Source organism: Dendrobates tinctorius, unplaced genomic scaffold (assembly GCF_039654945.1).
Source record: "Dendrobates tinctorius isolate UK_male_01 unplaced genomic scaffold, ASM3965494v1 ptg000063l, whole genome shotgun sequence".
NCBI classification, from domain to species: Eukaryota; Metazoa; Chordata; class Amphibia; order Anura; family Dendrobatidae; genus Dendrobates; species Dendrobates tinctorius.
The window spans coordinates 13,487,120-13,507,737 of NW_027361731.1; the positions used below are offsets into that span (position 1 = coordinate 13,487,120).

The window sequence follows — 20,618 nt, forward strand, 5'->3', positions numbered from 1 at the left end:
TCGTGTGTCCTATTGGGGGAGATTCATGTGCGGAGTGGAGCCGCGTGTGTACTATTGGGGGTGATTCATGTACGGAGCAGAGTCGCGTGTGTCCTATTGGGGGAGATTCATGTGCGGAGTGGAGCCGCGTGTGTCCTATTGGGGGTGAAACATGTACGGAGGGGAGCCGCGTGTGTCCTATTGGGGGCGATTCATGTACGGAGCGGAGCCGCGTGTGTCCTACTGGGGACGATTCATGTATAGAGCGGAGTCGCATGTGTCCTATTGGGGGCGATTCATGTACGGAGCGGAGCCGCGTGTGTCCTATTGGGGCCGATTCATGTACGAAGCGGAGCCGCGTGTGTCCTATTGGGTGCGATTCATGTATGGAGCCGCGTGTGTCCTATTGGGGGCGATTCATGTATGGAGTGGAGTCACGTGTCCTATTGGGGGCGATTCATGTACGGAGCGGAGCCGCGTGTGTCCTATTGGGGGCGATTCATGTACGGAGCAGAGCCGCGTATGTCCTATTGGGGGCGATTCATGTACGGAGCGGAGCCGCGTGTCCTATTGGGGGCGATTCATATACGGAGCGGAGCCGCGTGTCCCCTATTGGGGACGATTCATGTACGGAGCGGAGCCGCGTGTGTACTATTGAGGGTGATTCATGTACGGAGTGGAGCCGTGTGCATCCTATTGGGGGCGATTCATGTACGGAGTGGGGCCGCGTGTGTCCTATTGGGGGCGAATCATGTACGGAGCGGAGCCGCGTGTGTCCTATTGGGGGAGATTCATGTACGGAGCGGAGCCGCGTGTGTCCTATTGGGGGAGATTCATGTACGGAGCGGAGTCGCGTGTGTACTATTGGGGGTGATTCATGTACGGAGTGGAGCCGTGTGCGTCCTATTGGGGGCGATTCATGTACGGAGTGGGGCCGCGTGTGTCCTATTGGGGGCGAATCATGTAAGGAGCGGAGCCGTGTGCGTCCTATTGGGGGTGATTCATGTACGGAGCCGCATGTGTCACATTGGGGGATTCATGTACGGAGCGGGGCCACGTGTGTCCTATTGGGGGCGATTCATGTACGGAGCGGAGCCTCGTGTGTCCTATTGGGGGCGATTCATGTGCGGAGTGGAGCCGCGTGTGTACTATTGGGGGTGATTCATGTACGGAGCAGAGTCGCGTGTGTCCTATTGGGGGCGCTCAATGTGCGGAGTGGAGCCGCGTGTGTCATATTGGGGGTGAAACATGTACGGAGCGGAGCCGCGTGTGTCCTACTGGGGGAGATTCATCTACGGAGCGGAGGCGCGTGTGTCCTATTGGGGACGATTCATGTACGGAGCGGAGCCGCGTGTGTCCTATTGGGGGCGATTCATATACGGAGCGGAGCCGCGTGTCCCCTATTGGGGACGATTCATGTACGGAGCGGAGCCGCGTGTGTACTATTGAGGGTGATTCATGTACGGAGTGGAGCCGTGTGCGTCCTATTGGGGGCGATTCATGTACGGAGTGGGGCCGCGTGTGTCCTATCGGGGGCGAATCATGTACGGAGCGGAGCCGCGTGTGTCCTATTGGGGGAGATTCATGTACGGAGCGGAGCCGCGTGTGTCCTATTGGGGGAGATTCATGTACGGAGCGGAGTCGCGTGTGTACTATTGGGGGTGATTCATGTACGGAGTGGAGCCGTGTGCGTCCTATTGGGGGCGATTCATGTACGGAGTGGGGCCGCGTGTGTCCTATTGGGGGCGAATCATGTAAGGAGCGGAGCCGTGTGCGTCCTATTGGGGGTGATTCATGTACGGAGCCGCATGTGTCACATTGGGGGATTCATGTACGGAGCGGGGCCACGTGTGTCCTATTGGGGGCGATTCATGTACGGAGCGGAGCCTCGTGTGTCCTATTGGGGGCGATTCATGTGCGGAGTGGAGCCGCGTGTGTACTATTGGGCGTGATTCATGTACGGAGCAGAGTCGCGTGTGTCCTATTGGGGGCGCTCAATGTGCGGAGTGGAGCCGCGTGTGTCATATTGGGGGTGAAACATGTACGGAGCGGAGCCGCGTGTGTCCTACTGGGGGCGATTCATCTACGGAGCGGAGGCGCGTGTGTCCTATTGGGGACGATTCATGTACGGAGCGGAGCCGCGTGTGTCCTATTGGGGACGATTCATGTACGGAGCGGAGCCGCGTGTGTCCTATTGGGGGCGATTCATGTACAGAGCGGAGCCGCGTGTGTCCTATTGGGGGCGATTCATGTACGGAGCGGAGCCGCGTGTGTCCTATTGGGGCCGATTCATGTACGGAGCGGAGCCGCGTGTGTCCTATTGGGTGCGATTCATGTATGGAGCCGCGTATGTCCTATTGGGGCGATTCATGTACGGAGCGGAGCCGTGTGTCCCCTATTGGGGACGATTCATGTACGGAGTGGAGCCGCGTGTGCCCTATTGGGGACAATTCATGTACGGAGCGGAGCCGCGTGTGTCCTATTGGGGGTGATTCATGTACGGAGCGGAGCCGCGTGTGTCCTATTGGGGGTGATTCATGTACGGAGCGGAGTCGCGTGTGTACTATTGGGGGTGATTCATGTACGGAGCGGGGCCGCGTGTGTCCTATTGGGGGCGATTCATGTACGGAGCGGAGCCTCGTGTGTCCTATTGGGGGAGATTCATGTGCGGAGCGGAGCCGCGTGTGTACTATTGGGGGTGATTCATGTATGGAGCAGAGTCGCGTGTGTCCTATTGGGGGAGCTTCATGTGCGGAGTGGAGCCGCGTGTGTCCTATTGGGGGTGAAACATGTACGGAGGGGAGCCGCGTGTGTCCTATTGGGGGCGATTCATGTACGGAGGGGAGCCGCGTGTGTCCTATTGGGGGCGATTCATGTACGGAGCGGAGCCGCGTGTGTCCTATTGGGGACGATTCATGTATAGAGCGGAGTCGCATGTGTCCTATTGGGGGCGATTCATGTACGGAGCGGAGCCGCGTGTGTCCTATTGGGGCCGATTCATGTACGGAGCGGAGCCGCGTGTGTCCTATTGGGTGCGATTCATGTATGGAGCCGCGTGTGTCCTATTGGGGGCGATTCATGTATGGAGTGGAGTCACGTGTCCTATTGGGGGCGATTCATGTACGGAGCGGAGCCGCGTGTGTCCTATTGGGGGCGATTCATGTACGGAGCAGAGCCGCGTATGTCCTATTGGGGGCGATTCATGTACGGAGCGGAGCCGCGTGTCCTATTGGGGGCGATTCATATACGGAGCGGAGCCGCGTGTCCCCTATTGGGGACGATTCATGTACGGAGCGGAGCCGCGTGTGTACTATTGAGGGTGATTCATGAACGGAGTGGAGCCGTGTGCGTCCTATTGGGGGCGATTCATGTACGGAGTGGGGCCGCGTGTGTCCTATTGGGGGCGAATCATGTACGGAGCGGAGCCGCGTGTGTCCTATTGGGGGAGATTCATGTACGGAGCGGAGCCGCGTGTGTCCTATTGGGGGAGATTCATGTACGGAGCGGAGTCGCGTGTGTACTATTGGGGGTGATTCATGTACGGAGTGGAGCCGTGTGCGTCCTATTGGGGGCGATTCATGTACGGAGTGGGGCCGCGTGTGTCCTATTGGGGGCGAATCATGTAAGGAGCGGAGCCGTGTGCGTCCTATTGGGGGTGATTCATGTACGGAGCCGCATGTGTCACATTGGGGGATTCATGTACGGAGCGGGGCCACGTGTGTCCTATTGGGGGCGATTCATGTACGGAGCGGAGCCTTTGTGTCCTATTGGGGGCGATTCATGTGCGGAGTGGAGCCGCGTGTGTACTATTGGGGGTGATTCATGTACGGAGCAGAGTCGCGTGTGTCCTATTGGGGGCGCTCAATGTGCGGAGTGGAGCCGCGTGTGTCATATTGGGGGCGATTCATGTACGGAGCGGAGGCGCGTGTGTCCTATTGGGGACGATTCATGTACGGAGCGGAGCCGCGTGTTTCCTATTGGGGGCGATTCATGTACAGAGCGGAGCCGCGTGTGTCCTATTGGGGGTGATTCATGTACGGAGCGGAGCCGCGTGTGTCCTATTGGGGGCGATTCATGAGCGGAGAAGAGCCGCGTATGTCCAATTAGGGCGATTCATGAGCGGAGCCGTGTGTCCCCTATTGGGGACGATTCATGTACGGAGTGGAGCCGCGTGTGCCCTATTGGGGGCGATTCATGTATGGAGCAGAGCCGCGTATGTCCTATAGGGGGCGATTCATGTACGGAGCGGAGCAGAGTGTGACCTATTGGGGGCGATTCATGTACGGAGCAGAGCCGCGTATGTCCTATTGGGGGCGATTCATGTACGGAGCGAAGCCGCGTATGTCCTATTGGGGGCGATTCATGTACGGAGCGGAGCCGCGTGTGTCCTATTGGGGACGATTCATGTACGGAGCGTAGCCGCGTGTGTCCTATTGGGGACAATTCATGTACGGAGCGGAGCCGCGTGTGTCCAATTGGGGGCGATTCATGTACGGAGCCGCGTGTGTCCTATTGGGGATGATTCTTGTACGGAGCGGAGCCGCGTGTGTCCTATTGGGGGTGATTCATGTACGGAGCGGAGCGGTGTGTGTCCTATTGGGGGTGATTCATGTACGGAGCGGAGCCGCGTGTGTCCTATTGGGGGTGATTCATGTACGGAGCGGTGCCGCGTGTGTCCTATTGGGGGCGATTCATGTACGGAGCCGCCTGTGTCCTAGTGGGGGCGATTCGTGTACGGAGCGGAGCCGCGTGTGTCCTATTGGGGGTGATTCATGTACGGAGCGGAGCCTCGTGTGTCCTATTGGGGGCGATTCATGTACGGAGCGGAGCCTCGTGTGTCCTATTGGGGCGATTCATGTACGGAGCGGAGCCGCGTGTGTCCTATTGGGGCGATTCATGTACGGAGCGGAGCCGCGTGTGTCCTATTGGGGGTGATTCATGTACGGAGCGGAGCCGCGTGTCCTATTGGGGGCGATTCATGTACGGAGCCGCGTGTGTCCTATTGGGGGATTCATGTACGGAGCGGAGCCGCGTGTGTCCTATTGGGGGTGATTCATGTACGGAGCGGAGCGGTGTGTGTCCTATTGGGGGTGATTCATGTACGGAGCGGAGCCGCGTGTGTCCTATTGGGGGTGATTCATGTACGGAGCGGAGCGGTGTGTGTCCTATTGGGGGCGATTCATGTACGGAGCGGAGCCGCGTGTGTCCTATTGGGGACAATTCTTGTACGGAGTCGCGTGTCTCCTATTGGGGGCGATTCATGTACGGAGCGGAGCCGCGTGTGACCTATTGGGGGCGATTCATGTACGGAGCGGAGCCGTGTGTGTCCTATTGGGGGCGATTCATGTACGGAGCGGAGCCGCGTGTGTCCTGTTGGGGACAATTCATGTACGGAGCGGAGCCGCATGTGTCCTACTGGGGGTGATTCATGTACGGAGCCGCGTGTGTCCTATTGGGGATGATTCATGTACGGAGCGGAGCCGCGTGTGTCCTATTGGGGGTGATTCATGTACGGAGCGGAGCGGCGTGTGTCCTATTGGGGGTGATTCATGTACGGAGCGGAGCCGCGTGTGTCCTATTGAGGGTGATTCATGTACGGAGCGGAGCCGCGTGTGTCCTATTGGGGGAGATTCATGTACGGAGCGGAGCCGCGTGTGTCCTATTGGGGGCGATTCAAGTACGGAGCAGCGTGTGTCCTATTGGGGGCGATTCGTGTACGGAGCGGAGCCGCGTGTGTTCTATTGGTGGCGATTCATGTACGGAGCGGAGCCTCGTGTGTCATATTGGGGCGATTCATGTACGGAGCGGAGCCGCGTGTGTCCTATTGGGGAGATTCATGTATGGAGCGGAGCCGCATGTGTCCTATTGGAGGTGATTCATGTACAGAGCGGAGCCGCGTGTGTCCTATTGGGGGCGATTCATGTACGGAGCGAAGCCGCGTATGTCCTATTGGGGGCGATTCATGTACGGAGCGGAGCCGCGTGTGTCCTATTGGGGACGATTCATGTACGGAGCGTAGCCGCGTGTGTCCTATTGGGGACAATTCATGTACGGAGTGGAGCCGCGTGTGTCCTATTGGGGGTGATTCATGTACGGAGCCGCGTGTCCTATTGGGGGCGATTCATGTACGGAGAGGAGCCTCGTGTGTCCTATTGGGGCGATTCATGTACGGAGCGGAGCCGCGTGTCCTATTGGGGAGATTCATGTATGGAGCGGAGCCGCGTGTCCTATTGGGGGTGATTCATGTACAGAGCGGAGCCGCGTGTGTCCTATTGGGGGTGATTCATGTACGGAGCGGAGCCGTGTGTGTCCTATTGGGGGAGATTCATGTGCGGAGCGGAGCCGCGTGTGTCCTATTGGGGGAGATCCATGTACTGAGCGGAGCCTCGTGTGTCCTATTGGGGCGATTCATGTACGGAGCGGAGCCGCGTGTCCTATTGGGGAGATTCATGTATGGAGCGGAGCCGCGTGTCCTATTGGGGGTGATTCATGTACAGAGCGGAGCCGCGTGTGTACTATTGGGGGTGATTCATGTACGGAGTGGAGCCGTGTGCGTCTTATTGGGGGCGATTCATGTACGGAGTGGGGCCGCGTGTGTCCTATTGGGGGCGATTCATGTACGGAGCGGAGCCGTGTGCGTCCTCTTGGCGGTGATTCATGTACGGAGCCGCATTTGTCACATTGGGGGATTCATGTACGGAGCGGGGCCACGTGTGTCCTATTGGGGGCGATTCATGTACGGAGCGGAGCCTCGTGTGTCCTATTGGGGGCGATTCATGTACGGAGCGGAGCCGCGTATGTCCTATTGGGGGCGATTCATGTATGGAGTGGAGTCAAGTGTCCTATTGGGGGCGATTCATGTACGGAGCGGAGCCGCGTGTGTCCTATTGGGGGTGATTCATGTACGGAGCGGCGTGTGTCCTATTGGGGGTGATTCATGTACGGAGCGGAGCGGCGTGTGTCTTATTGGGGGTGATTCATGTACGGAGCGGCGTGTGTCCTATTGGAGGTGATTCATGTACGGAGCGGAGCCGCGTGTGTCTTATTGGGGGTGATTCATGTACGGAGCCGGGTGTGTCCTATTGGGGATGATTCATGTACGGAGCGGAGCCGCGTGTGTCTTATTGGGGATGATTCATGTACGGAGCGGCTTGTGTCCTATTGGGGGTGATTCATGTACGGAGCGGAGCCGCGTGTGTCCTATTGGGGGTGATTTATGTACGGAGTGGAGCCGCGTGTGTCCTATTGGGGGCGATTCATGTACGGAGAGGAGCCGCGTGTGTCCTATTGGGGGCGATTCATGTACGGAGCGGAGCCGCGTGTGACCTATTGGGGGCGATCCATGTACGGAGCGGAGCCGCGTGTGTCGTATTGGGGGTGATTCATGTACGTAGCGGAGCCGCGTGTGTCCTATTGGGGGCGATTCATGTACGGAGCAGAGCCGCGTGTACTATTGGGGGGAGATTCATGTACGGAGCGGAGCCGCGTGTGTCCTATTGGGGGCGATTCATGTACGGAGCAGAGCCGCGTGTCCTATTGGGGGGAGATTCATGTACGGAGAGGAGCCTCGTGTGTCCTATAGGGGGTGATTCATGTACGGAGCGGAGCCGCTTGTGTCCTATTGTGGTGAGACTCATGTACGGAGAGGAGCCGCGTGTGTCCTATTGGGGGTGATTCATGTACGGAGCTGCGTGTGTCCTACTGGGGGGAGATTCATGTACGGAGCGGAGCCGCGTGTGTCCTATTGGGGGCGATTCATGTACGGAGCAGAGCCGCGTGTCCTATTGGGGGGAGATTCATGTACGGAGAGGAGCCGCGTGTGTCCTATTGGGGGTGATTCATGTACGAAGCGGAGCCGCTTGTGTCCTATTGGGGTGAGACTCATGTACGGAGCAGAGCCGCGTGTGTCTTATTGGGGGTGATCCATGTACGGAGCTGCGTGTGTCCTAGTGGGGGCGATTCGTGTACGGAGCGGAGCCGCGTGTGTCCTATTGGGGGCGATTCGTGTACAGAGCGGAGCCGCATGTGTCCTATTGGGGGTGATTCATGTACGGAGCGGAGCCGCGTGTGTCTTATTAGGGGTGATCCATGTACGGAGCTGCGTGTGTCCTAGTGGGGGCGATTCGTGTACGGAGCGGAGCCGCGTGTGTCCTATTGGGGGCGATTCGTGTACGGAGCAGAGCCGCGTGTATCCTATTGGGGGTGATCCATTTACGGAGCGGAGCCGCGTGTGTCCTATTGGGGGTGATTCATGTACGGAGCGGAGCGGCGTGTGTCCTATTGGGGGTGATTCATGTACGGAGCGGAGCCGCGTGTGTCCTATTGGGGGTGATTCATGTACGGAGCGGAGCCGCGTGTGTCCTATTGGGTGCGATTCATGTACGGAGCCGCGTGTGTCCTAGTGGGGGCGATTCGTGTACGGAGCGGAGCCGCGTGTGTCCTATTGGGGGTGATTCATGTACGGAGCGGAGCCGCGTGTCCTATTGGGGGCGATTCATGTACGGAGCGGAGCCTCGTGTGTCCTATTGGGCCGATTCATGTACGGAACGGAGCCGCGTGTGTCCTATTGGGGCGATTCATGTACGGAGCGGAGCCGTGTGTGTCCTATTGGGGGAGATTCATGTACGGAGCGGAGCCGCGTGTGTCCTATTGGGGGAGATTCATGTACGGAGCGGAGTCGCGTGTGTACTATTGGGGGTGATTTATGTACGGAGTGGAGCCGTGTGCGTGCTATTGGGGGCGATTCATGTACGGAGTGGGGCCGCGTGTGTCCTATTGGGGGCGATTCATGTACGGAGCGGAGCTGTGTGCGTCCTATTGGGGGTGATTCATGTACGGAGCCGCATGTGTCACATTGGGGGATTCATGTACGGAGCGGGGCCGCGTGTGTCCTATTGGGGGCGATTCATGTACGGAGCGGAGCCTCGTGAGTCCTATTGGGGGCGATTCATGTACGGAGCAGAGTCGCGTGTGTCCTATTGGGGGCGCTTCATGTGCGGAGTGGAGCCGCGTGTCCTATTGGGGGTGAAACATGTACGGAGCGGAGCCGCGTGTGTCCTATTGGGGGCGATTCATGTACGGAGCGGAGCCGCGTGTGTCCTATTGGGGACGATTCATGTATAGAGCGGAGTCGCGTGTGTCCTATTGGGGGCGATTCATGTACGGAGCGGAGCCGCGTCTGTCCTATTGAGTGCGATTCATGTATGGAGCCGCGTGTGTCCTATTGGGGGCGATTTATGTATGGAGTGGAGCCGCGTGTCCTATTGGGGGCGATTTATGTATGGAGTGGAGCCGCGTGTCCTATTGGGGGCGATTCATGTACGGAACGGAGCTGCGTGTGACCTATTGGGGGCGATTCATGTACGGAGCAGAGCCGCGTATGTCCTATTGGGGGCGATTCATGTACGGAGCGAAGCCGCGTATGTCCTATTGGGGGCGATTCATGTACGGAACGGAGCCGCGTGTGTCCTATTGGGGGCGATTCATGTACGGAGCGGAGCCGCATGTGTCCTATTGGGGACGATTCATGTATAGAGCGGAGTCGCGTGTGTCCTATTGGGGGCGATTCATGTACGGAGCGGAGCCGCGTGTGTCCTATTGAGTGCGATTCATGTACGGAGCGGAGCCGCGTGTGTCCTATTGGGGGTGATTCATGTACGGAGCGGAGCCGTGTGTGTCCTATTGGGGGCGATTCATGTATGGAGCCTCGTGTATCCTATTGGGGGCGATTCATGTACGGAGCAGAGTCGCGTGTGTCCTATTGGGGGCGCTTCATGTGCGGAGTGGAGCCGTGTGTGTCCTATTGGGGGTGAAACATGTACGGAGCGGAGCCGCGTGTGTCCTATTGGGGGCGATCCATGTACGGAGCGGAGCCGCGTGTCCTATTGGGGACGATTCATGTTTTGAGCGGAGTCGCGTGTGTCCTATTGGGGGCGATTCATGTACGGAGCGGAGCCGCGTGTGTCCTATTGGGGCGATTCATGTACGGAGCGGAGCCGCGTGTGTCCTATTGGGGGTGATTCATGTACGGAGCGGAGCCGTGTGTGTCCTATTGGGGGCGATTCATGTACGGAGCCGCGTGTGTCCTATTGGGGGCGATTCGTGTACGGAGCGGAGCCGCGTGTGTCCTATTGGGGGCGATTCGTGTACGGAGCAGAGCCGCGTGTATCCTATTGGGGGTGATCCATTTACGGAGCGGAGCCGCGTGTGTCCTATTGGGGGTGATTCATGTACGGAGCGGAGCGGCGTGTGTCCTATTGGGGGTGATTCATGTACGGAGCGGAGCCGCGTGTGTCCTATTGGGGGTGATTCATGTACGGAGCGGAGCCGCGTGTGTCCTATTGGGTGCGATTCATGTACGGAGCCGCGTGTGTCCTAGTGGGGGCGATTCGTGTACGGAGCGGAGCCGCGTGTGTCCTATTGGGGGTGATTCATGTACGGAGCGGAGCCGCGTGTCCTATTGGGGGCGATTCATGTACGGAGCGGAGCCTCGTGTGTCCTATTGGGCCGATTCATGTACGGAACGGAGCCGCGTGTGTCCTATTGGGGCGATTCATGTACGGAGCGGAGCCGTGTGTGTCCTATTGGGGGAGATTCATGTACGGAGCGGAGCCGCGTGTGTCCTATTGGGGGAGATTCATGTACGGAGCGGAGTCGCGTGTGTACTATTGGGGGTGATTTATGTACGGAGTGGAGCCGTGTGCGTGCTATTGGGGGCGATTCATGTACGGAGTGGGGCCGCGTGTGTCCTATTGGGGGCGATTCATGTACGGAGCGGAGCCGTGTGCGTCCTATTGGGGGTGATTCATGTACGGAGCCGCATGTGTCACATTGGGGGATTCATGTACGGAGCGGGGCCGCGTGTGTCCTATTGGGGGCGATTCATGTACGGAGCGGAGCCTCGTGAGTCCTATTGGGGGCGATTCATGTACGGAGCAGAGTCGCGTGTGTCCTATTGGGGGCGCTTCATGTGCGGAGTGGAGCCGCGTGTGTCCTATTGGGGGTGAAACATGTACGGAGCGGAGCCGCGTGTGTCCTATTGGGGGCGATTCATGTACGGAGCGGAGCCGCGTGTGTCCTATTGGGGACGATTCATGTATAGAGCGGAGTCGCGTGTGTCCTATTGGGGGCGATTCATGTACGGAGCGGAGCCGCGTCTGTCCTATTGAGTGCGATTCATGTATGGAGCCGCGTGTGTCCTATTGGGGGCGATTTATGTATGGAGTGGAGCCGCGTGTCCTATTGGGGGCGATTTATGTATGGAGTGGAGCCGCGTGTCCTATTGGGGGCGATTCATGTACGGAACGGAGCTGCGTGTGACCTATTGGGGGCGATTCATGTACGGAGCAGAGCCGCGTATGTCCTATTGGGGGCGATTCATGTACGGAGCGAAGCCGCGTATGTCCTATTGGGGGCGATTCATGTACGGAACGGAGCCGCGTGTGTCCTATTGGGGGCGATTCATGTACGGAGCGGAGCCGCATGTGTCCTATTGGGGACGATTCATGTATAGAGCGGAGTCGCGTGTGTCCTATTGGGGGCGATTCATGTACGGAGCGGAGCCGCGTGTGTCCTATTGAGTGCGATTCATGTACGGAGCGGAGCCGCGTGTGTCCTATTGGGGGTGATTCATGTACGGAGCGGAGCCGTGTGTGTCCTATTGGGGGCGATTCATGTATGGAGCCTCGTGTATCCTATTGGGGGCGATTCATGTACGGAGCAGAGTCGCGTGTGTCCTATTGGGGGCGCTTCATGTGCGGAGTGGAGCCGCGTGTGTCCTATTGGGGGTGAAACATGTACGGAGCGGAGCCGCGTGTGTCCTATTGGGGGCGATCCATGTACGGAGCGGAGCCGCGTGTCCTATTGGGGACGATTCATGTTTTGAGCGGAGTCGCGTGTGTCCTATTGGGGGCGATTCATGTACGGAGCGGAGCCGCGTGTGTCCTATTGGGGCGATTCATGTACGGAGAGGAGCCGCGTGTGTCCTATTGGGGGTGATTCATGTACGGAGCGGAGCCGTGTGTGTCCTATTGGGGGCGATTCATGTACGGAGCCGCGTGTGTCCTATTGGGGGCGATTCGTGTACGGAGCGGAGCCGCGTGTGTCCTATTGGGGGCGATTCATGTACGGAGCAGAGCCTCGTGTGTCCTATTGGGGCGATTCATGTACGGAGCGGAGCCGCGTGTGTCCTATTGGGGAGATTCATGTATGGAGCGGAGCCGCGTGTGTCCTATTGGGGGCGATTCATGTACGGAGCGGAGCCGCGTGTCCTATTGGGGGCGATTCATGTACGGAGCGGCGTGTGTCCTATTGGGTGTGATTCATGTACGGAGCGGAGCCGCGTGTGTCTTATTGGGGGTGATTCATGTACGGAGCTGCGTGTGTCCTATTGGGGGGAGATTCATGTATGGAGCGGAGCCGCGTGTGTCCTATTGGGGGCGATTCATGTACGGAGCAGAGCCGCGTGTCCTATTGGGGGGAGATTCATGTACGGAGAGGAGCCGCGTGTGTCCTATTGGGGGTGATTCATGTACGGAGCGGAGCCACTTGTGTCCTATTGGGGGCGATTCATGTACGGAGCGGAGCCGCGTGTGTCCTATTGGGGGTGATTCATGTACGGAGCGGAGCCGCGTGTGTCCTATTGGGGGCGATTCATGTATGGAGCGGAGCCGCGTATGTCGTATTGGGGGCGATTCATGTACGGAGCGGAGCCGTGTGTGACCTATTGGGGGCGATTCATGTACGGAGCAGAGCCGCGTATGTCCTATTGGGGGCGATTCATGTACGGAGCGAAGCCGCGTATGTCCTATTGGGGGCGATTCATGTACGGAGCGGAGCCGCGTGTGTCCTATTGGGGACGATTCATGTACGGAGCGGAGCCGCGTGTGTCCTATTGGGGGCGATTCATGTACGGAGCGGGGCCGCGTGTGTACTATTGGGGACAATTCATGTACGGAGCTGCGTGTGTCCTATTGGGGGCTTTTCACGTACGGAGCGGAGCCGCGTGACCTATTGGGGGCGATTCATGTACGGAGCGGAGCCATGTGTGTCCTATTGGGGGCGATTCATGTACGGAGCGGAGCCGCATGTGTCCTATTGGGGACAATTCATGTACGGAGCCGCGTGTGTCCTATTGGGGATGATTCATGTACGGAGCGGAGCCGCGTGTGTCCTATTGGGGGTGATTCATGTACGGAGCGGAGCGGCGTGTGTCCTATTGGGGGTGATTCATGTACGGAGCGGAGCCATGTGTGTCCTATTGGGGGTGATTCATGTACGGAGCGGAGCCGCGTGTGTCCTATTGGGGGCGATTCATGTACGGAGCCGCGTGTGTCCTAGTGGGGGCGATTCGTGTACGGAGCGGAGCCGCGTGTGTCCTATTGGGGGTGATTCATGTACGGAGCGGAGCCGCGTGTGTCCTATTGGGGGAGATTCATGTACGGAGCGGAGCCGCGTGTGTCCTATTGGGGGAGATTCATGTATGGAGCGGAGTCGCGTGTGTACTATTGGGGGTGATTTATGTACGGAGTGGAGCCGTGTGCGTCCTATTGGGGGCGATTCATGTATGGAGTGGGGCCGCGTGTGTCCTATTGGGGGCGATTCATGTGCGGAGCCGTGTGCATCCTATTGGGGCTGATTCATGTACGGAGCCGCATGTGTCACATTGGGGGATTCATGTACGGAGCGGGGCCGCGTGTGTCCTATTGGGGGCGATTCATGTACGGAGCGGAGCCTCGTGTGTCCTATTGGGGGCGATTCATGTACGGAGCAGAGTCGCGTGTGTCCTATTGAGGCGCTTCATGTGCGCAGTGGAGCCGCGTGTGTCCTATTGGGGGCGATTCATGTAAGGAGCGGAGCCGCGTGTGTCCTATTGGGGGCGATTCATGTACGGAGCGGAGACGCGTGTGTCCTATTGGTGGCGATTCATGTATGGAGCGGAGCCGCGTGTGTCCTATTGAGTGCGATTCATGTATGGAGCCGCGTGTGTCCTATTGGGGGCGATTTATGTATGGAGTGGAGCCACGTGTCCTATTGGGGGCGATTCATGTACGGAGCAGAGCCGCGTATCTCCTATTGGGGGCGATTCATGTACGGAGCGGAGCCGCGTGTCCTATTGGGGGCGATTCATGTACGGAGCGGAGCCGCGTGTCCCCTATTGGGGACGATTCATGTACGGAGCGGAGCCGCGTGTGTCCTATTGGGGGCGATTCACGTATGGAGCAGAGCCGCGTATGTCCTATTGGGGACAATTCATGTACGGAGCCGAGTGTGTCCTATTGGGGGCGATTCATGTACGGAGCGGAGCCGCGTGTGACCTATTGGGGACGATTCATGTACGGAGCGGAGCCGTGTGTGTCCTATTGGGGACAATTCATGTACGGAGCGGAGCCGCGTGTGTCCTATTGGGGACAATTCATGTACGGAGCGGAGCCGCGTGTGTCCTATTGGGGGTGATTCATGTACGGAGCGGAGCCGCGTGTGTCCTATTGGGGATGATTCATGTACGGAGCGGAGCCGCGTGTGTCCTATTGGGGGTGATTCATGTACGGAGCGGAGCGGCGTGTGTCCTATTGGGGGTGATTCATGTACGGAGCGGAGCCGCGTGTGTCCTATCGGGGGTGATTCATGTACGGAGCGGAGCCACGTGTGTCCTATTGGGGGCGATACATGTACGGAGCCGCGTGTGTCCTAGTGGGGGCGATTCGTGTACGGAGCGGAGCCGTGTGTGTCCTATTGGGGGTGATTAATGTACGGAGCGGATCCGCGTGTCGTATTGGGGGCGATTCATGTACGGAGCGGAGCCTCGTGTGTCCTATTGGGGCGATTCATGTACGGAGCGGAGCCGCGTGTGTCCTATTGGGGCGATTCATGTACGGATCGGAGCCGCGTGTGTCCTATTGGGGTTGATTCATGTACGGAGCGGAGCCGTGTGTGTCCTATTGGGGGCGATTCATGTATGGAGCGGAGCCGCGTGTGTCCTATTGAGTGCGATTCATGTATGGAGCCGCGTGTGTCCTATTGGGGGCGATTTATGTATGGAGTGGAGCCACGTGTCCTATTGGGGGCGATTCATGTACGGAGCAGAGCCGCGTATGTCCTATTGGGGGCGATTCATGTACGGAGCGGAGCCGCGTGTCCTATTGGGGGCGATTCATGTACGGAGCGGAGCCGCGTGTCCCCTATTGGGGACGATTCATGTACGGAGCGGAGCCGCGTGTGTCCTATTGGGGGCGATTCATGTATGGAGCACAGCCGCGTATGTCCTATTGGGGGCGATTCATGTACGGAGCGGAGCCGTGTGTGACCTATTGGGGGCGATTCATGTACGGAGCGGAGCCGCGTGTGTCCTATTGGGGACGATTCATGTACGGAGCGGAGCCGCGTGTGACCTATTGGGGACGATTCATGTACGGAGCGGAGCCGCGTGTCCTATTGGGGACAATTCATGTACGGAGCCGCGTGTGTCCTATTGGGGGCGATTCATGTACGGAGCCGCGTGTGTCCTATTGGGGACGATTCATGTACGGAGCGGAGCCGCGTGTGACCTACTGGGGACGATTCATGTACGGAGCGGAGCCGTGTGTGTCCTATTGGGGGCGATTCATGTACGGAGCGGAGCCGTGTGTGTCCTATTGGGGACAATTCATGTACGGTGGGGAGCCGCGTGTGTCCTATTGGGGGTTATTCATGTACGGAGCGGAGCCGCGTGTGTCCTATTGGGGACGATTCATGTACGGAGCGGAGCCGCGTGTGACCTATTGGGGGCGATTCATGTACGGAGCGGAGCCGCGTGTCCTATTGGGGACAATTCATGTACGGAGCCGCGTGTGTCCTATTGGGGGCGATTCATGTACGGAGCAGAGCCGCGTGTGACCTATTGGGGGCGATTCATGTAGGGAGCGGAGCCGTGTGTGTCCTATTGGGGCGATTCATGTACGGAGCGGAGCCGTGTGTGTCCTATTGGGGACAATTAATGTACGGAGCGGAGCCGCGTGTGTCCTATTGGGGGTGATTCATGTACGGAGCGGAGCCGCGTGTGTCCTATTGGGGGCGATTCATGTACGGAGCCGCGTGTGTCCTATTGGGGATGATTCATGTACGGAGCGGAGCCGCGTGTGTCCTATTGGGGTGATTCATGTACGGAGCGGAGCCGCGTGTGTCCTATTGGGGATGATTCATGTACGGAGCGGAGCCGCGTGTGTCCTATTGGGGGTGATTCATGTACGGAGCGGAGCCGCGTGTGTCCTATTGGGGGTGATTCATGTACGGAGCGGAGCGGCGTGTGTCCTATTGGGGGTGATTCATGTACGGAGCGGAGCCGCGTGTGTCCTATTGGGGGTGATTCATGTACGGAGCGGAGCCACGTGTGTCCTATTGGGGGAGATTCATGTACGGAGCCGCGTGTGTCCTAGTGGGGGCGATTCGTGTACGGAGCGGAGCCGTGTGTGTCCTATTGGGGGTGATTAATGTACGGAGCGGAGCCGCGTGTCGTATTGGGGGCGATTCATGTACGGAGCGGAGCCTCGTGTGTCCTATTGGGGCGATTCATGTACGGAGCGGAGCCGCGTGTGTCCTATTGGGGCGATTCATGTACGGATCGGAGCCGCGTGTGTCCTATTGGGGTTGATTCATGTACGGAGCGGAGCCGTGTGTGTCCTATTGGGGGCGATTCATGTACGGAGCCGCGTGTGTCCTATTGGGGGCGATTCGTGTACGGAGCGGAGCCGCGTGTGTCCTATTGGGGGCGATTCATGTACGGAGCGGAGCCTCGTGTGTCCTATTGGGGCGATTCATGTACGGAGCGGAGCCGCGTGTGTCCTATTGGGGCGATTCATGTATGGAGCGGAGCCGCGTGTGTCCTATTGGGGGCGATTCATGTAGGGAGCCGCGTGTGTCCTATTGGGGATGATTCATGTACGGAGCGGAGCCGCGTGTGTCCTATTGGGGGTGATTTATGTACGGAGCGGAGCCGCGTGTGTCTTATTGGGGGTGATTCATGTACGGAGCGGCGTGTGTCCTATTGGGGGTGATTCATGTACGGAGCGGAGCCGCGTGTGTCTTATTGGGGGTGATTCATGTACGGAGCGGCGTGTGTCCTATTGGGGGTGATTCATGTACGGAGCGGAGCCGCGTGTGTCTTATTGGGGGTGATTCATGTACGGAGCCGCGTGTGTCCTATTGGGGATGATTCATGTACGGAGCGGAGCCGCGTGTGTCTTATTGGGGGTGATTCATGTACGGAGCGGCGTGTGTCCTATTGGGGGTGATTCATGTACGGAGCGGAGCCGCGTGTGTCCTATTGGGGGTGATTCATGTACGGAGCGGAGCCGCGTGTGTCCTATTTGGGGCGATTCACGTACGGAGAGGAGCCGCGTGTGTCCTATTGGGGGCGATTCATGTACGGAGCGGAGCCGCGTGTGTCCTATTGGGGGCGATTCATGTACGGAGCGGAGCCGCGTGTGTCCTATTGGGGGCGATTCATGTACGGAGCGGAGCCACGTGTGTCCTATTGGGGGCGATTCATGTACGGAGCCGCGTGTGTCCTAGTGGGGGCGATTCGTGCACGGAGCGGAGCCGTGTGTGTCCTATTGGGGGCGATTCATGTACGGAGCGGAGCTGCGTGTGTCCTATTGGGGGCGATTCATGTACGGAGCGGAGCCGCTTGTGTCCTATTGGGGTGAGACTCATGTATGGAGCGGAGCCGCGTGTGTCCTATTGGGGGTGATTCATGTACGGAGCGGAGCCGCGTGTGTCCTATTGGGGGTGATTCATGTACGGAGCGGAGCCACGTGTGTCCTATTGGGGGCGATTCATGTACGGAGCCGCGTGTGTCCTAGTGGGGGCGATTCGTGTACGGAGCGGAGCCGCTTGTGTCCTATTGGGGTGAGACTCATGTATGGAGCGGAGCCGCGTGTGTCCTATTGGGGGTGATTCATGTACGGAGCGGAGCCACGTGTGTCCTATTGGGGGCGATTCATGTACGGAGCCGCGTGTGTCCTATTGGGGGCGATTCGTGTACGGAGCGGAGCCGCTTGTGTCCTATTGGGGTGAGACTCATGTATGGAGCGGAGCCGTGTGTGTCCTATTGGGGGTGATTCGTGTATGGAGCGGAGCTGCGTGTGTCCTATTGGGGGTGATTCGTGTATGGAGCGGAGCCGCGTGTGTCCTATTGGGGGTGATTCGTGTATGGAGCGGAGCCGCGTGTGTCCTATTGGGGGAGATTCATGTACGGAGCCGCGTGTGTCCTATTGGGGGAGATTCATGTACGGAGCCGCGTGTGTCCTATTGGGGGAGATTCATGTACGGAGCCGCGTGTGTCCTATTGGGGGTGATTCGTGTATGGAGCGGAGCCGCGTGTGTCCTATTGGGGGAGATTCATGTACGGAGCCGCGTGTGTCCTATTGGGGGAGATTCATGTACGGAGCCGCGTGTGTCCTATTGGGGGCGATTCATGTACGGAGCCGCGTGTGTCCTATTGGGGGTGATTCGTGTATGGAGCGGAGCCGCGTGTGTCCTATTGGGGGTGATTCGTGTATGGAGCGGAGCCGCGTGTGTCCTATTGGGGGAGATTCATGTACGGAGCCGCGTGTGTCCTATTGGGGGAGATTCATGTACGGAGCCGCGTGTGTCCTATTGGGGGTGATTCGTGTATGGAGCGGAGCCGCGTGTGTCCTATTGGGGGAGATTCATGTACGGAGCCGCGTGTGTCCTATTGGGGGAGATTCATGTACGGAGCCGCGTGTGTCCTATTGGGGGTGATTCGTGTACGGAGCGGAGCCGCGTGTGTCCTATTGGGGGAGATTCATGTACGGAGCCGCGTGTGTCCTATTGGGGGAGATTCATGTACGGAGCCGCGTGTGTCCTATTGGGGGAGATTCATGTACGGAGCCGCGTGTGTCCTATTGGGGGCGATTCATGTACGGAGCCGCGTGTGTCCTATTGGGGGTGATTCGTGTACGGAGCGGAGCCGCGTGTGTCCTATTGGGGGTGATTCGTGTACGGAGCGGAGCCGCGTGTGTCCTATTGGGGGAGATTCATGTACGGAGCCGCGTGTGTCCTATTGGGGGAGATTCATGTACGGAGCCGCGTGTGTCCTATTGGGGGTGATTCGTGTATGGAGCGGAGCCGCGTGTGTCCTATTGGGGGTGATTCGTGTATGGAGCGGAGCCGCGTGTGTCCTATTGGGGGTGATTCATGTACGGAGCCGCGTGTGTCCTATTGGGGGTGATTCGTGTACGGAGCGGAGCCGCGTGTGTCCTATTGGGGGTGATTCATGTATGGAGCGGAGCCGCGTGTGTCCTATTGGGGGAGATTCATGTACGGAGCCGCGTGTGTCCTATTGGGGGTGATTCATGTACGGAGCCGCGTGTGTCCTATTGGGGGTGATTCGTGTACGGAGCGGAGCCGCGTGTGTCCTATTGGGGGTGATTCGTGTACGGAGCCGCGTGTGTCCTATTGGGGGTGATTCGTGTATGGAGCGGAGCCGCGTGTGTCCTATTGGGGGAGATTCATGTACGGAGCCGCGTGTGTCCTATTGGGGGTGATTCATGTACGGAGCCGCGTGTGTCCTATTGGGGGTGATTCGTGTACGGAGCGGAGCCGCGTGTGTCCTATTGGGGGCGATTCATGTACGGAGCCGCGTGTGTCCTATTGGGGGTGATTCGTGTACGGAGCGGAGCCGCGTGTGTCCTATTGGGGGTGATTCGTGTACGGAGCCGCGTGTGTCCTATTGGGGGTGATTCGTGTATGGAGCGGAGCCGCGTGTGTCCTATTGGGGGAGATTCATGTACGGAGCCGCGTGTGTCCTATTGGGGGTGATTCATGTACGGAGCCGCGTGTGTCCTATTGGGGGTGATTCGTGTACGGAGCGGAGCCGCGTGTGTCCTATTGGGGGCGATTCATGTACGGAGCCGCGTGTGTCCTATTGGGGGTGATTCGTGTACGGAGCGGAGCCGCGTGTGTCCTATTGGGGGTGATTCGTGTATGGAGCGGAGCCGCGTGTGTCCTATTGGGGGAGATTCATGTACGGAGCCGCGTGTGTCCTATTGGGGGAGATTCATGTACGGAGCCGCGTGAGTGCTATTGGGGGCGCTGTCCGCGGTGTAGGGTCGCCAGTGTGACTGAGGCTGCAGTTCCCGGGAGGAGGATAGAAAGCGGAACATCACACAGAGGAAATCCGAGTGTATGGAGAACGGCCGAGTGTGAACAGCGGCGAATCCTACCTGCACCCTCAGAGACGCACGGCACGCGCTGGACCGTATCGGCTCCGTCCAAGTGTGACGTCATTTCCGGGGGCGTGTCATACGAGGAGGCAGGGTGGAGCGTAGACTGTATGGGCTACGCCATTTGCAGCCCTGCAGCCAATCAGCAGCTGCAGCTCCCGAGACTGCACCTCCCCTGACACTCCCCCTACACAGAGGACACCGCTAGGCCCCGCCTTTTCCGGGACGTCATCTTCTCACAGGAAGCTCCCGCTGGAAGCTCCTCCCTCCCCCTGGATTTTTCTTGTGTCCCGGTGCGCGGCTCTGCGGGTGAAGGTCTGTACAGAGTTCTCCCTCTCCTTCTATATCGCCTCCATACTCCGCCGCGCTGTACACTAGTGATGGGCAGTCCGGCTCTCACGGCTCCGCTCACCAAAA

At 58.7% G+C, this 20,618-nt stretch overlaps 2 protein-coding genes across 4 annotated transcripts in view; one reads left to right on the forward strand and one right to left on the reverse strand.

Moving 5' to 3' along the window:
• Nucleotides 1-20,618, reverse strand: part of LOC141094192 (uncharacterized) — a 580,189-nt gene that overhangs the window by 96,913 nt on the left and 462,658 nt on the right. The window contains exon 1 of one of the 3 annotated variants that reach the window (XM_073579956.1): nucleotides 20,202-20,372. The exons of the other annotated variants lie outside the window; for them this stretch is intronic. The gene's annotated coding sequence lies outside the window, so the exon portion shown is untranslated. Of the gene's footprint in view, nucleotides 1-20,201; nucleotides 20,373-20,618 lie in introns of those variants that run through there. 3 annotated transcript variants of the gene reach the window in all.
• Nucleotides 20,410-20,618, forward strand: part of LOC141093938 (uncharacterized) — a 111,510-nt gene continuing 111,301 nt past the window's right edge. Inside the window, exon 1 of the mRNA XM_073579619.1 lies at nucleotides 20,410-20,516. The gene's annotated coding sequence lies outside the window, so the exon portion shown is untranslated. The remainder of the gene's footprint in view (nucleotides 20,517-20,618) is intronic.